We start from the raw sequence: 6,985 nt of genomic DNA, 5'->3' as shown, positions 1-6,985 counted from the left end.
AAGAGTTCTACATTTATTCTTTATTCTAAAAAATAGGGCTTTTTAGTTAATGATGAAATAGAAGACTTTTAGTTGTATTATCTTTGAGAATGAGTTAACAATTTTGAGTTTTGATGCTAAAAAAGTAGGAAACAACCGAGAAAACCCTAGTTTTTCTCTCAGTATTTTATTGACTGTCGTGGTATTGTTGGATGATGTTTGTGGTGTTTTTGGCGGTTGTTGTTGTTGTTGTTGGTATTTGTATTTTTTGGTGGTGGTGTCGGTTGTCTTGGTGTTGGTATTGGTGGCATTGGTGGTGGCTTTGGTGGCAATTGTGGTGGCATTGGTTGTGGTGGTGGTCCATCTATTGCAACGGGTGGAAGATCTGTTGGGAGATATTAAACAAGTCTTCAAATAGATTCCCCATCTGTTCCAACTGATGGGTTATCCGTTGGAGTATTTTTTTATAATGTGGCGTAGAATAATTTATTAAAATCTGTCCATCTGTTACAACAGGTGGAATATCTGTTGGGAGATATTAAATAGGTCTTCAAACATATTCAGGTTCCCCATCTGTTCCAACTGATGGGTTGTCCGTTGGAGTATTTTTTTTGTTATGTGGCGTAGAATAATTTATTGAAATTTGTCTCACCTTTTTTTAAAAAATTATGCAGACATCAAATGCAATGTATTTTTTGTTTTTCTATTTTTTGTAGTTAAAAGATGTCTCCCAAAAGAAAAGAAATTGAAAGTGGATCAACTTCCGACCACCCAACAAAAAAGGGTAGACTTTAGATAGATTTGGAGGAAATTCCAAAACATCTCAGTCAGGGCAAAATGAAGTTGAGGAAAGTGATAACTCTTTCTCACCAATGGAGCGTGAAATAACATTCAAATCCCAGCATGATTTTGTCAAAACTATTAGTATCATCGGGTTTCGAGTTGCGATGTCGATGAGTAACCCTAACGCAGTATTTCATGATGTTGTACTTAAATTCAGTTGGGGAAACCTTTTAACGAACTTAAGAGTATTATGAAGAAGGAAAACATAGATGAAATTTTTAAGAAGAACTGCTTTGCATACTTTCTTGAGTTGTTTGGGGCCTGTCCTCTTCGTTTCTCAATGATCATGGTATATGGCCTTCTCAAGTGTAGGATCAAGTATGCAGGGGATGATGGAGGTTCGAATGAGGGCGAAAAAAGATGGATTAAGTCTGGATTAAATATTGTGGAATGCCGGTTTGATTTGGATTGAAAGAGTTTGCCATAGTGACTGGCTTGAGATTCGATCATCCAGAAGAACCTCTCATCAAAAAAACATCCCACAGAAAGTCCAACAAACGCAAGATAAAAAAAGATGGGTTGTTGGGTATTGTTGGACCTAGCTACAGAGTGGAGGATTTGATGGCGGATCTCAAGAATAAAGACATACCAATGCACTACAGGGAGAAATTATGCTTAGTTTGGTTTGTCCATTCCGTTTTATTTGCAAGAGACGTCAGGAAAGTCATAGAACATAATTTGTTGGCGCTTGCTGATGATTTTGAGAAATTCAACGATTATCCCTGGGGATACGACAGCTACTACTTGACTGTCAAATATTTACTGAAAAAGCTAAATCCAAAGACGACCACATTATACGGCTTTCCTTGGGCTTTCATGATAAAATTGATCACGATTTTTACTCATTCATTAATTTATATTGAATATAGTTATGACTTTTTTTTTGCTTGCTTGCTGTTTACAATTTTTAGGTTTGGGCATGTGAAGCAATTCCACCCCTCTGAAAGTATTTCAAGGATTACCCGGATAAGGTTTCTCATCTAAGGATCCTTAGGTAGTTGGCTGCAGCAGAGAGCAGCAAAAAAAATATTAATGAGGCTGATCTCTTTAACCCTCCGGATGATGCAGTACGTCTTTTTTTAACTAAAATAATTTTCGTCAAAGAAAGATATTAAAATAGATGTTCCATCTGTTGTGACAGATGGTTCATCTGTTGCAACAGATTACCCGTCAACTGTAACTAGTGCAACAGATGGGTAATCTATTGCGATAGACGATCCATGTTTCGTAACATTTAACCATCTGTTGTTCTGGTTCTCTGAACCCTACTCAATAGATTACCCATCTACTGTAAATTATGCAATAAATGGGTAATTTGATGCAACATATTATCAATCTATTTCAACATACAGATCAGCTATTGCAGTAGCTAGATCGTCTGTTGCATAAGTTGGTTGTGTTAACATCCACGTAACCCGAGCCCAATGTAACCCAACTGACTACAAATTATTATTATATGATTTAAATTTTTTTTGTCCCTTTTTATAGGTTGTGCATCCTTGGATCGTGCCTACCATTGATGAGTTGGGGATGACTTCTTTTCTTACTCTGGGTCTTGTTGATACAAAATAAGACCCAACGGTGGAGTAAATAAAGAATAAATTGGTTGGATCAACATCCTTAAGAAGAGCAGTTAGGCAAGATCAACCTAATGTTGAAGCTCTTCACGACCTACCTCAAACTGCAACAGATCCAGGTGCTTCTTTTGGGGTTGTTGATGATGGAGTTATTTGTGATGGTGGCAGCCATCCTGCTGCTGCTGCTGCTATTTCCAATCGTGATTATGAGCATATTGGTGCTCAGCAAATAATAAATATGTTTAAAAATACCCCTTGCATAGGTCCTCCCTCTCACCCCTACACCGGTCCCTCACATCCTTACAGTGGTCCCTCTCACCCCTCTTCACCCTCATGTTCTCATTGTAAATGTAAAGTGTGCAAGGACAGAAAGGATAAACTTTTTAAAAAGATAGAGGCTATTGTTGAAGCTGCCGAGGAGTTGAAATCCAGTAGAGGTGTCATACCATCCAATGAGGTGAGAGAGTTATTCACTCCTACAGTGGAGGTTAGGAGACAGAGAAGAAAAATTAGACAAATTCTCTCCATTCTAAAATTAGCAAAAATTGCAACTCCCCTCGCTCCAATAGTTGTTGAAGTTCAGGGGCCACCGAAGAAGGTGGGCATATTCGCGGTGCTTGGCAAGGAGAAGAAAAAGGAACTGGAAGAATTCATCAAGATGAAGGTTCAAAAAGAATATACCATGCATTTATTGTCTGCCAAAAACTTCTCGAATATGACAAATATGTGTGTGTGGTACGAGGACAAGGTAAGTTAACTTTTGCTAACCTAGCCTTCCAATCTACTCCATGAAGAAGAATCTATGCAGCAGATGTGTAATCTGTTGCAAAAACTTGGTATTCTGTTGCAACATAATACACATATATTGCATAAGTTGCTTTGGCTGGGTAAACTGTGAACTGATTCAGAGAACCCTCTACATCAGATTCTTTCCACTGTGTTTTTATTCTTTACAATTACTAACATATTTAAAAATTATCTTCTTATACCACAGTATGTTGATGAAATTCTCTGCCTCATGAGGGGCAGACAATTAGCGTACCCGGATGCTTATGATGTTGCCGATAGGATAATGGACCTCAACTTATACAATAATTTCAAGGATAGGTACGCTAAACTCTGTAAGATAGCTGATTCCGGTGGCCCAGGATTTGATCATTTAGTTTCTACGTTCCAATGGGATGGAGAAGCGATTAAATATATTAGAGGGAAGAGGTCATATCCACATGGCAAAAGCTGGACCAAGGCAAAGAGAATCCTTGCAGTCATGAACGTGGATGTCACACATTTTCTCACTATTGAGATACTACTATACGAGGGAAATATTAAGGTTTATTACTGCAACTTACCTATCTTTAGCGAGAAGATATTTTTAACCCACAGGTAGCCACTCTTAAAGTTATTGCCCGAGTTGTTGATGCAGAGTAAGCTAATGTATCATTTGCTGGCTGAAGTCTTGGCGAAGGAATCATGGGATTTTGAAGGTCGGAATAAGAACATCCAGCTCCCAAGAAATACAACTGGTGCAGCGTGCGGGCCGTACTTGCTTGCATACATTGAGTGTTTTCTGATCGGCACACAAATGACCGGTGTATGCGATACTGTTATGGAAAAGATGCAATGGGTCTGGGCATAAAGGGTGCTAACTAAATACTTGGACCCCGTGTATAAAAAAGAACATGTTAAAAAACAGAGACGAACATGATAACAAATTTTTATTTCAAGCTAATTCACTTTACATGTAGTGACAATAATTTTTATGTCTGGCCAAGTTGAATTTTTATAATGCTATATATTTTATATCTGTTGTAACAGATATAGCACCTGTTGTGACAGATTGATTATCTGATGGAATATGTTGGTCATTTATTTCGTTATGCAGATGTTCCCAGTCTATCTGTCGCAACAGATATATGATCTATTGCAACAAATAATCTATCCGTTGCAACTGATCGGTAATCTGTTGGAGCAAATAAAAAAAGTAGGAAGACCTGCTATATAATTTCCAGCAGATGATCAATGTGTTGTATCTCATGTTGCAACATATGTCTAAATCTGTCTGATAAGTTATGTCGTCTAATGTAACTGATGTATTATCTGTTGCGATATTTGAATCTAGTACTCCATTCCAATTAACATTTTCAAAACTAAGGATTAATTATATTCATAGAAAAAATAAAATAAATCGAAGCCTTCGGAAATTACATGAAATAACTCAATAAATAAATGAAATGCAAAAAAATCATTATGGGTACAAACGATCTACTCTACAAATAAATCAATAAGTTAAACCAAGAAGGATAGGTTATTATATTGACAAACTCAAGCTATAAAGATATAATCAATATGGAAAACTTGTTCTTCATCCGGTGCTACGAAATTTGGCTTTGGTCATCGTGGATCTTTAACGTCGGTTGCATACGACTTCTGAACTTTTGCTTCTCTGTATTTCCATAAAAGAGAAGCATATCTTTTGCGGAGTAATCCGGCATCAAGTCCATCATTTGGTACTTGTAATCCATCTCTCAAATACATGGCATAGGCGGCAACAAAAGGACTGCAATCCCTACGTTATAAAAAAATAGATAATCCATATCTTGCAGTTCATGCAAGCATTGTGAAATTTGTGAAATTAAACTAAATCATGACACTTAAACTTACAGGCTACCAATGATTTGTTGAGCAATTCCGTCAACATATTGTACATCAAATGGATTAGCCATTTTATCCCAGTATGATTCAATCATCAACCAATCAGTACGAACCTTTTGGTCCAAAAAGCCACTCATATCAAGGTAAGTAGGCAATATTTTGGCCAGCTTTTATATCTCAGACGAAGGACCGAAACGTCCCTTTCGCAACATCGAGTTATAAACTCGGATGTACCTCTCTTTTAGAATGACGACAGCCAATACCCAATTGAATTCATCACCACAATTGATTGGGATGTATACTTCGTTGACCAAATGCCAAAGTAAGCCAGCCGGAATGCTAAAACCTTTGATGATGTTGATTAAGCATTCCTCATTTCGGGAAACTTTCGGTTGCTTGTGATAATACCTATCATAGGCATTATTGATGTAAACTTTGTACAAATAATTACCTATTGTGTATCTGTATTATTCTTGTATTTGCAACTTGGCCTTCTTTCGAAGGTAGTAAAAAATGACATTGATGTGCTGCACATATTATCAAATATTTTGAATTATATGATGAAACAATCACTACGCAGATGTAATTAAATAATGTGTTAATTAATAGTAATATGTATGACATTTAAACCTCATCATTCCAGCAAGTTTGGGGCTGTGACATCAAATAGGACCAATTTTTTATTCTGAGATGTGCAACAATAAAGTCGAACATATCAAAACCAAGACTCGATTCATTCACTTTGTAGCGCTCATCATTTTGTTTTCTACATGATGATTTATATGTGTTAATGTCAGGTTCTTACAACAAGAATTGGATAAACCAATAACTATAAAATTGATTTATGTACCTGCCGGCATAATGCTTTAACAGCCCATTGGCAATCCATTCTGAATAGTCATTGATCAACTGTGTTAGTTTTTTAGAGCCTCGTCTGAGATATTGAACCCTTCAAATGGGTAATTCTTTCGTTCTCTCAAACTGACAGCTCTACTTTTTTTTCTTCTTTGAAAGCAGTTGATGGATTATCAACTGTGATATTATGATCTTCGAAAGTTGCTTCTACCGTGACATCCACTTGAAAAGCCAAAATTGTCAATGCTAAGTAAAGATATACAACAGATTATCCATCTGTTGTAACAGATGAGTCTTATATTGCATCAGATGGATTATCTGTTGGGACAAATTTGAACAGGTAAATCAGAGCAGTACAATAATTTCGAATAGATAACCCATCTGTTGCAACATAAGATTCATCTGTTGAAATAGATAACGAATCTGATGTAATAGGTTAGACAATAGTTGCAACAGATGTATATATCTATTTGATAATTTTCAGCAGATGTGTCATCTGTTGAAACAGATATATGCCTGTTTGTTTTTTGAAACAGATGATGTACATTCACCTTCTTCAGCTCATGCTGCTCTCCTGTGGCCCTTACACACTGAACATCGATGCAAGACAAATACAGAGGCATTGCAATCTTGCTTTTTTATGATTGATGATGCCTTGGAAGTGTCTTTCCTTCTCTTCTTAGTTGCCTTGATCTTTAGTAGAGTCTCTAGATATGAAATCCTTTTTGATGGAATAACACCCCTCTTAGATGTCATTTTATTTACAAAAGCAGTTAGTGCATTAATAGCATTAATCACTCCATCGTGTTTTGCCCTGTAGTCTTGACATTTGCATGAAAAACATTCGCTAGATGCGGCAAAATCTAGAGAAAAATCTGTACAACCATTATGATCATAATCATAATGGCTTGTTGTTTCTAAAACTGTAAGAGGAGCATCATTAACCCCACCCTCCAAAATTATTTTTCTTGTAATGGTTGTTTCTTCAAACAATTTCATTTTTATTCCATCAACGATCTTAGGGTCCGATAAAGTTTGCACAGACTGTAAAGTAAGAAAAAATGGCATCTTCAACTCTC

Source organism: Capsicum annuum, chromosome 3 (genome assembly GCF_002878395.1).
Source record: "Capsicum annuum cultivar UCD-10X-F1 chromosome 3, UCD10Xv1.1, whole genome shotgun sequence".
Classification (NCBI taxonomy): Eukaryota; Viridiplantae; Streptophyta; class Magnoliopsida; order Solanales; family Solanaceae; genus Capsicum; species Capsicum annuum.
Note: the sequence above shows the minus strand (reverse complement) of the source record.